This window comes from Mustela erminea, chromosome 13 (genome assembly GCF_009829155.1).
Source record: "Mustela erminea isolate mMusErm1 chromosome 13, mMusErm1.Pri, whole genome shotgun sequence".
Taxonomy (NCBI): Eukaryota; Metazoa; Chordata; class Mammalia; order Carnivora; family Mustelidae; genus Mustela; species Mustela erminea.
In genome coordinates this window covers 62,520,774-62,531,320 of record NC_045626.1, presented here as the reverse complement: position 1 = coordinate 62,531,320, position 10,547 = coordinate 62,520,774, and positions in this window count along the sequence as shown.

The following is a 10,547-nucleotide window of genomic DNA, read 5'->3' as shown; positions in this document are numbered from 1 at the left end:
CCCGGCTCAGCGTGTGGGTCGGAGAGTAATTCTGTGATGCCAAGGTGGTGGGAGGAAGGCAGGAGGCAGAAACGCCCAGAGCAGAGATGATGGGGCTCCCTGGGCCCTTTTCCCCAGCTCTGGAGGGGTCCAAGCAGATGTCAGACTGGGGGTGGGGGTCTTGGCACTGGCTCAGCTGCCAGAGCAACCTCGTGGGCACGTTGGGGGCTGCCGGCACTCCTTCCTCAGGCAGATTGGTGGCCCCCCACACTCCCTCTCTCAACTCTACCCCCTCCGCAGCCCTGGCCCGGTGTGGCCACAGCTGGGCGGCATCAGGGTCCACAGGCCGGTGGCAGCTAAGTCCTTCACTTAAAAATGTGTTTGTGATTTCGGCGGCGGAGCAGATAACGGTGACGAATGGCCCGCCTGCCCCACAGGGCCCCTAGCCCATCTGGTTTGACTTTGGCCTGTCGTAGGGTGCCCTTGGGCCCCTACCGGGGTAGCACCCTCAGAGTAAAGCTGGGGGGCTCGTGTGGACAGCCCTGGGCTGCCCCAGCGGATGTCTGACCATGGCCTGCACTGGTCCCTCTGCCCCCCGGTGAGTGTCTCCCCCCCACCATCACAGGCCTCCGGTAGCTGTGTCCACTTGGGGCTCCCCTAGAGCACCTGGGGGTCTACAAGCACTTCTGCTGGTTGGGGTCTCTGTAGAGGTCATGGCCCAGGCAGGCCCGCTTCCCCTCCATAGAAGGGGAGTAGTGGCCACTGTGCCTGGGGCGAGAGTGATGGAGTGGCCGCTGCGGAGGGAAGGCAGGGCAGCGGGGTGGGGCCTGGCCGAGCCTGTCCCTTCGGGCAGCGCATGTGGTCATCGTCAGAAGCAATTTCTGACAAGGCTCCCAACCTTTCCGCAGCCGCTACAGCCCCCAGACCATCGATTATCTGGTCGGAGAGCAGCTTCCGGGTCCAGCCCCAGGCCTGGCTGGGAGGCAGTGGGGTCGAGTCCCAGCGCCCTCGTTCCCAGCCCCTCCCACCTTCTCCACTCAGGGATTCTGGGGGGGCGGATGGGCTGCTAGGGGGAACACCCTCTGCCGCCAGAGCCCCTGTTCTCTCCTCTAGCTCTCCCAGTGGATGTCCTGATCCAGGTCCGAGTCCGGGCCAGCTGCACCCTTGGAAGTGGGAGGACATGTGGCCATTCAATGGGGTGACCCAAGGGTGTGACCCAAGGGACCCAGACCCATGTGTTACTCACTGGACCTTCCAGAGCCCTGTCTGCCCAGGTCTCAGACAGACCGTACTCTCCTCAAGAAGATAAGGGACACAGTGGGCTTGGAAGTCCCCTCACTCACCTCAAGGGCCTGGGAGGGCAGAGAGAGATGGGGGCCGGCATTCCAGACCCAGAGAGTCTGCGGGCCTGAGGAAGAAGAGGGGAAAGTGGCGGGATCCCCCCGAAAAGGGGCAGTCTGAACTGCTCTGTCCCAGAACGTCATCCTCAGGGCAGCTCAGTCCCTGCCCATGTGGTGGGGAAAGCTGGGGGAGAAGAGGGGCGGCGCCATGTCGGGACCCCAGCCCCCCCTTCCCCTATAGCAGGAAAATCCCTCTCCCTCAGTGTCACATTGTTGAGAATTAACTTTGTTGAAATAAAAATTGGTCTTGGTATTAACTCGGCCTCGAGGATTTTCTCCGGGATCCCAGAGGCTGCAGAGGGGTCAGACGCCCATTCCCAGAACCAGCAGCCAGCTTGGGTTTCAGGGGTGCCAACGACCTACTAATCCTCCTGGCTGTAACTCTCCACCCTTCGGGGACACAACACCGAGTTCCTCAGGGTTTTGGGGGAGCTGCTCTGGCCCCTGCCCTCCTGTGGCCCCAGCCATGAAGCAGGACAGTGTGGACATGGGGGATCTGTCCATGGTCCCCACCCCCCCTACCCCACTCCCACGACTCTGCCTCCAGTCCCTCCAACACCTCACCGTGTCACTTGGCAGTCACAGTTAACAATCTTCAGGACAACTCCACCTCTGTGGGCTCAGCCTCACAGCCTTTTGGGACCTCAGTTTCCCCCACCTGCAAAATCGGACACTTGCCCCAGCCAAGGTGTGGGAGGCCCTGAGAACAGATAGGGCGGCCGGGTGGTCAGATACTCAGCAGCAGCCGACTAACAGTGCAGCGGGGACCCCTCTGAGAGGGGATGCCCAGTGTGTCTGGAATTCTCTGAAAGGTATGGCTGGTGCACAGGCAATCAGGGCCTCAGCCACTGATGAAGATCGGCACCCCGGGGTATGCATGGGAGGGGAGGGGTGAGGACAGAGACCCAAGGTCTGTGGGCCCTACCCAGAGCTCTCTGAGACCCCTTGGAACTTCCAGGGAAGCAAGTAGACGCTCATCCTACTCATGCTACCAAAAAGGACGGCAGCCACCAAAACGGTGTCTTTTGGCACCTACAGAGATCTGTGCATCTGCTTCGAGAGCTGGTGGGAGGTGGGGGGTCTCGCTGCCCACCCCCACGGTCCCCTGTGGCTGGTGAGGTCCCCCTGGAGTCTTCCCATCATCTGAAGTGTGTGTATTCCTGCAGGGAAACTGAGCCCATGAACATAAGCAGTAGAATGAGGCAGGGGTCCCATGGGGCAGGGGCCATGCTGGGCGTCCCCACAGCCTGCTGGTGAGGCCCTGCATCCCAGTAGCCAGGGAATAGGAGATTTCCCAGCTGGTGGTCCCTTCACAGCCTCGCCCAACCATGTCCCTAGCAGCGTGGTTTTGGGGGGGGTGGGGTGCAGCCTGGGAACAGGCTGGGATGGGGGCCTGGGAAAAAGGCGGTGGCCCCTTGGGGACGCTCGAGTGGGGCCAGCTGTTGCTGCCTGGCTCCAATTCCCGCTCTGCGCTAGGCTGGTCCCCCCGGGCCAAGGCTGGTGGTCTGCCTGGGAGGGGGTGGGCGGGCTATGGAGGCTATGCCTTCCTCTGGACGGTGGTCCCAGGGGTAGCAGAGGTGGGAGGGCCCTACCTTCGTGCTGAGTGGCAGAACTGGCCATCCAGGAGGACTCTTCTGTCCCCACAAGCAACAGGTCCCAGACCCTCTGAGCACCAGGCTTGCCCAGGTCCCCATCGCACCCACACCTAATCAAGTACCTGGGCCTATGCTGGAAGCCTTTCAGGGCCCGTGCTCTCAGAGCCATCCGTTCTATGGACACCATGGATCTGCCACCAGCCTGTGCTCCCCAGGCTGGTCCTTCTTCTAAAGCTGACCTGTAAGTCCAGGGAAACTGCCCACCAGCATCATCAGAAAACTACCCACCCTTCAAGACCCCACACAAAGGGTCCGCTTCTGACCCTGGGAAGCCACCTTGAATGCTGGGCCCAGCACCCAGGTGGTGTCATCACCTCTTCAAGACATCCCCTGGGGGACCCGTAGAACATGCAACTCTCAATCAGAGGGTTGTGAGTTTGAGCCCCACACTTGGTGTAGAAATTACTTTAAAAAAAAATAAATAAAAGACTTCTCTCTAGCATTCCTGCCTCTGCCACAGGGCTGGACACAAGGGTGGGGTGCATAGCCCCGCTGCCATGAGTGAGAGGCTCATTTGTGGCTTTAAGGAAGCCTTGCTTCCCCTGGGCCTCAGTTTCCCCATCTGAACTGTCCTTGGCAGAAAGCACCAAGGGGTCCACTGAAGCAAGTTGGGGCTCCAGGGGAAGACAAGTTGCTGGGTCCACAGACCCCTGGGGTGGGTTGGGGGCTCTGAAGAGGTGGGATTTGAGGTGGCCAACTGGGGGTTCCCCTAGAGCAGGAGAGGAGGGCCCCAGCTGGCAGCCACCAAACACTAAGGCTGGCTTCAGCTGAGGCCAAGGGGCGGGCGGAGCAGCTATGGGGTGGGGGCCAGTGGGGGAATCTTCTTACTCCTGAAATCCCTCCCGCCTGCCTGGTGGCCCCCAGGGAAGCCTTGTGAAGCAGGAACCTGATATTTTAAGACTTAAAGCAAATGTTTCTGGAGACTGAGCTGTGTCAAGGTGCCCGCCCAGGCCTTGTGGGGGCAGGGCCAGCCCCCCTACCCTTACCCATAAAACCACCCACCCCTCCCTGGACCCAGGTTTCTGGGGATGGGGGGCTGGTGATGAGGTGGGAACTCCCATGAGGGGTCAGAGCCAGGGCGACTTCAGTGCAAAGGGTGGGGGACCCGGTATCAGCTCCCCGCTCTGCTAGTCCCTCTCTCTTGGGTCTCCAGCACCATGTGAAGCCGTAGGAAGCCCTGAACTCCTCCAGGGCCGGCTTTCCCTGGTCTGGGAGCCCCAGGAAGACCACCAAATGGCCCTTCCCTGCCACCAGCAGGGCTAGGCTAGCTGATCCACTACTTTAGACCCCCTGGGGCAGAGCCACCTGGAGCTCAGGGCTGCCAGAAACCTGAGCACAGAGCAGGATATCTGGGATGGATTGGCAATGCCTGCCTGGGGTGTGGGAGGGAGAGCGGGGATTTGTGCCTTGGAACTGGCTTAAAAAAGCAACAGGACAGAGTTTCTTCATTTCGACATCAGAAGAGACTCCTCACCAGACCAGAGGGGCCAGAAGCATGACTTGGGCTGAGTAGAGCTGGCCCTGGCAAGGAGGGCCAGGCTCCAGGCCCCACCTGGGGATTCAGCAGAGCCATCTTCCTTCTGGAAGCTTCCCAGGGCCCTGAGGGCTGGAGCACTATGGGTAGAGGGGCTGGGTGGGTGAGTGACAGCAAATGGAGGCTGGGGTCCCCCTGGGGGCTGACAAGGATTAGGGCCTAATCTCTAAGAAATGTTTGGGGGCTGGGCCAGCCCAGACCTGACTGGGAATGTGGGGGAGCAAGGGGACAGTTGTTCTGATGATTTCTTCAGGGTAGGCCATCATACCAAGCCCAGCCAGAGGGGCCCCCAGCCCTCAAAGCACCTGCGGCTGAGTGCCTGATCTGGTCTCAGTTGGGAGGGCTTGGCCACACCCCCATCCCTGAGCCAGCAAGCCAATTCAGAGCCACGAGCCTCCCCGGAGTTCATAGTCACCATTTTACAGATGGAGAAACTGAGTCCCAGGGAGGGGACAGCATGTCCAGGGTCAGAGGGAAATCCTCCAACCAGCCCTGCTGTATAGACTCCTTCCCCCGAGTCTGTCCCAGCCCCTGAAGCCCTTTAATCTCTGCCCACAGGAGAGACAGAGTTCTGGCCGGCTGGGTATACAGGACAGACCTGAGTAAATCCCCGGGGTCCTGCCTCGAGGGCCTGGGGGCTGCTTGCTCACCCTGAGTCCCAGTTTCCCCACAGGGCCTTGGTGGGCCTCATTAGACTCTACTTCTCACACTTGCCCTTCTGCCCTGGTGAACTCCTATGTACCCTCAGAACCTATGGGTGTTTGAACCCTGAGCCCCAAATGGCACACATACTCCCAGCCCCATCTTCCCTCTCCTGGTGGAAAATCTGTGCCTCATGCCCCACTGGGAGCCCACTAGTCCCCCTCTTTGGCTGTCCCAGTCTTTTTCTTTTTTTTTTTTTTTTCTTCTAAAGACTTTATTTATTTATTTATTTATTTATTTATTTATTTGACAGACAGAGATCACAAGTAGACAGAGAGGCAGGCAGAGAGAGAGAGAGAGAGGGAAGCAGGCTCCCTGCTGAGCAGAGAGCCTGATGCGGGGGCTCAATCCAAGGACCCTGGAACCATGACCTAAGCCGAAGGCAGAGGCTTTAACCCACTGAGCCACCCAGGTGCCCCTGGCAGTCCCAGACTTGCCCCTGCCCCCTCACCTCACTGGATAGGCCACCCTCATTGCTAGGCCTGGATTCATGCCCTGAGGACAGACATCCTAGGTCACCATACTTCCATTTCCCCAATTCCAAAATGGAGATCGTGAGTGTCTAGTAGGTGATGAGCCGTGCATAACCTGACTAAATGATCAGAGAGAGATCAGGGTGGGCTGCCCAGAGGAAGGGCAGCTGCTGGGAGTGTCTGAGAACGGTGCCCACAGTGGGACGCAGATGCTCTCCATAGTTCCCTTGTCTGGCCAGCTGCTCTCTCCAGGTCCCGACTGTCTGCGAGAAGACACCTGACTAATGATGGCCCTGCCAGGTTTGGGGACTGGGAAGCTGTGCCCACTGGGGGCTGAAGCTCATAGAGCAGCCCCTTCCAGGAAGCCAGGCTTCCCAGAAGGCACTGACTCTGGGGGTCCCAGCCAGCACCCGACCACCACTGCCACCATCGCCCCCCATTCGAGTTCTGGCCACACCACTCAACAGTGCTGCCTCTCAGCCCTTCCTTCCATTCCTTGGGCCTCAGTTTCCCCACATTGATCTGGGAGAAGAGCAGCTGGACAGACTTGAATTGGGAAGAAGATAGGGCATCCCAGGCATTTGGGGCTGCTGGGGTTAGAGGAAGGGGTTAGAGGCCCCCCATGGGCCATGGGGGGCCAGGAGGCAGGAGAAAGGAGGAAGACCCCCATCAGTCCTCTCCAGAGGTACAGAGAGGCCTAGGGCCCGCCTTGCAGGAAGCCAAGGAGCCTGGATTTAAACTGAAGGCAGGTAGGTGTCCTGTGGGTGGGACTTGCCTTCTCTAAGAGGCCCCTCCACACTCCGGGGCCTCGAGCCACTGCCCACTGTCCCCTGTCCCCACTGTCCCCACACACAGAATGCATTACTCACGTCTCTCGAAGGAAGGCTGAGGGGGCCAAGAACCAAAGCTAGGTTGTCAGTGGGAACCTTCTCCCACCCCTGACCCTCCGACTGCAAAAGCCTCATTGGGGCTGCACAGTGGGTCCCCTCCTTAGCTTGCAGCCAGGCCAGAGGCTGAAGGCAGATGGGTTCAGGACAGACGTCCTCCTGGAAGCCCATGTGGGTGACCCCACAGCTCAGAGTGGAGCTCAGCCACCTGTCTGCAGATGAGAGCAGGTAAGGACAGCAAAGTGACAGCAAGGCGGGTCGAGGGATGGCCTTGCACTCAGGCCTGATCCCTTCACTCAGCTGCACCTCTGCCAGGGCCCCCTGCTCCTCTCTGCACTCCCCACCCCCACCCATTCCCAGGCCCCTAGCCTTGCCGGGGCATCCAGGTTCCAAACCAGAAAAACTAGATGAAGAACAAACAAGTCCACATTGCAGCCGCCCCCATGTCCAGTACAGCAGGGCCGTGGGGCTGGGACTCGCCTTTCTGGGGGCCTGAGAGTCAGGCCAGGAGGGGTCGGGGACAGGGGCTGCAGATTGCAGTCCACACTCTCCAGCTGGCACCAGAACCCAGCTTCCCTAGTCTGCCCCCTCCAGCATCCCGACCCAACCCCTCCCATATGGGTCACCGCCCCCTGTGCACCCTCCGCACTGCAACCCCCAACCCGCGCACTTTCCCTGGTGTAGGCTTTCTCCTCAAAAACCTGCAAAGCGAGAATTGCAAAGCTCACTGTCCTGGGTGCAGTGGGCTGCTTGTGGAGCTCTAGGGTGCATGAGGAGGGCCGGAAGACCGTAGCCAGGGGGCTATGGAGGGGGATTATGGGATGGAGGGTATGGCCAGTTCCCCTAGGTCCTTTTCAGACAAGAGTCTCTGGACCCCAGACTCCCTCCTAGAGCCCCAGGTTCCAGAATTCTGACCTCGCAATGGCAGCGTCATGTGGCCAGCGCAGTGCTGGGCACTGGACATATACTCGTTTATTCCATCAACAAACACCCCAGTGGGGTCCAGGGGCAGCTGGGTTCTTGACCAGCCCTGCCCTTCCATGTCACTTCCGAGGGTCAGGCCAGACCACTGGATCCCTGTGGTGCCTCGGACAGGCCTCCCTACCCCAGCACCCGCCACTCCTGCCCCACTTCCCCTTGCCCCTGACTTTAGTCAAGAGGGGAGACACTGTTGTATTTAAGTAACTGGGATGACCCTGGTAGAAAACTAGCAAGGATCCCTCTCTTGGGCTGTTTGGCCTTTTTAGTATACTTAGAGATTCTTAGCTAGACAGTCTCCTCTCAACAGGAAGGAGTGGAGGAGAAGGCTTTAAGTGAAGAGCAGAGCAAGTTGGCTGGCGAGAGCCATGTCCAAGGGCGTCCAGGACTTGCCCAGCAGAGGGGGATGCAGCACTGGGCTCAGGAGACAGGCCAGGGAGGGACCTGGCCTGGAGCCCAGGATGCTGCCTGAGGGAGCTGGGAGGGCAGATGGGCCCCACCTGCCTTCTTCTGAGCCCTGACCCCAGTGATGTGGGGCTCAGGAGGGTCTCACCTGACTGTCAGGTTCGGGGGAGCAGCTTGATGCCAGGACAGGAGGTGAGGTCTGCGGGTAGTGGGGAGACTCTGGAGGACCTGGAGACTAGCCCCATCAGCCAGGCTGGTGGTCAGCTCCAAATAGCCTAGAGTTGAGGTTTGGGGGTAGTGCCAATGATGAGCCCCCAGGGCAGAAAGAGGCCTAAGAGTGGAAGGGACAGCAGAACTCTGTAGAGGTGAGGGACGGAGGGATGTTGAGCAGTGCCGGCAGCATTCTGAGCATCTGCTCAGGGACCCCCACATGGTCAGTTGGATGATTGGTCACCGTATGGGGCTGCAGAGGTCGAGGGCTCAGGCTGTGGTGGCCAGAGTGGCAGCGTGGGACAGTGCTGAGGGTTCAGGACATGGCCAGGGCTGGGCATCCCTGCCCTTTCTGGGGACGTGGCAGTAGCCTCAGAAGTGGAGCGCAGGCAAGGGCCAGGTCCAGGGTTACCCTAAACGGGGCGGGTGGGGCACCCAGCTGTCCTGTGAGGACACACCGGCCCACCCTTGGGCCTTGCCACTGGACATTCACATGACCCACATCTGGCTGCCTGCCCGGCCAGCACCCCTGCCAATCACACTGACCTTCCTCCCACTGGCACCTGCTGGGGGCTGACAGAGGTCTCTATTCCCGGCCAGGCGCCTGCTCTGGTTATATTTAGGATATGATTGGGGCGGGGGGGTGGTAAGGGGGTTGCTGCTGGGCTGCTGACCCCCTCCCTGGGCCTGGAGCAGGGGCAGCTGGGCCTGGGCTGTCTGCCCAGGCCCAGCCCGATGGCTTGGGTTGAGCTCTGAGGCACAGGTTGCTGCCTATGGGGCCTTTCCCTGGGCTCCCGGCCCTCTGTTCATAGCTGTACATAGGCTGGGAGGCACAGGTTCTGGTCAGGGCTCACATGGGAAGCTGAGACTGGGCGGGAGTCTGAGCACCTGGCCGCGGCAAAATAAGTTGGCTGCTGGAAACTCCAGGAACTCAGCCCAAGGTGGGAGCTCAGGAGCTCCAAGGCGGGGGTTAGGGAGAGCCCTAACCGGCCTTTTAGCTCCTGAGGCTCAGACATCCATGAGGTCATTCCCTCCTGGGACCTCCCAGGGCCCTGCCTTAGGGGACACTGAGCCCCAGTCCCTTCCTGCCCTCCCAGACTGGAGCCCTCTTCCCTGCTGCTGCCTGGGCAGGATGTTTCCAGGGAGGAAATGGCCTCTCAGAGGCCACCCCATCCCTGCTGGAGTCCAGGGCCACTTCCTGCCCTGCCTGGGCCTTGGTCCTGCCCCCAAGTCTGCCAGCCCAGGCCAGACCCAGACTTCCTGCCCCCAGCAGTATGGAGGGACCAAGACATCTCTGCTTGGTCCAGCCCCACAGGCACAATCCAAACCCACCAGAATGGAGGGCCCAAGGGCTTCCCCCTAGGACCCCAGTTCATTGCCCATAGGACTTCCTTCAAACACTCCAGCTCTGGCATCACCTGCTGCTCCCACCATTCATTTCAGTGGGGGACCATGACCTCAGCCGTAACCAGTCCGGCTCTAGAAGCTGATGGCTGAATCAGGGCATTACCCTGGCCATGGCAGACATGGACCCAACTGACACCCACAAGGTTGAAGCAGTGGGCTAGCCTGCCCCCAAAGGGCCCTTGGGAAGAAATCATCACCCTGCTCTCTGGGCAGCCTCATCTCCAGGCAAGGTCCCTCCTTGGGCAGCCCTCCCCCTCTGCCCAGGCCCCTCACCCACCAGGTCTTCATACCCCACTCAACATGACTTCCTGCCCCTGCTGACCCCAGATCAGGGCCAGTCTTGCCGCCCCCTCTGCCCTCCGCCCCGGAAGACACAGAGCTGAGGGGCGTGGAGCTATAGGACTGAGTTGGAGTTGCCGAGGGCAGGGCTGGGGGCTCTGGAGGGAAGTGGGCGGCCCCAGCCCAGCCTGCTCTGAGGTTCAGGAAGTGGGGGTCTCAGAAGCTTCCTCTTGGCCAGACGTGCTCCCGGTGGGGCTGGGCAGTTCGGGGGGGTGGGTCAGAGGCCTGGCCACAGCTGCCCCTTCCTCTCCAGCCGGTCACCAGCTGGGTGGCCTGTGCTGCTGCCGGTCTCAGGCTGGGTAGCTGGGTATCCCTCGGGCCCTGCAGGTGGCCGACGGTCAGGGCCGGAAGTTCTCGAAGCCTTCCAGTGCTCTGGGCTTGTCCGCTGTGGCCTCCGTGGGGCCATCAGCATCATCAGAGCATCCAGCCCTGCCTGGTGGGAGTTGCCATCACTGGGTGATGGAGGATTCAGGGGCACCCAGTAGGGCCCACCTCAGCCCAGGCCTATGCCCCCTCCAGCCAGAGGGTCAGTGCAGGGGATCCAGCCTTGTCCGAGCTCCGAGAATTGGAGTCCCACT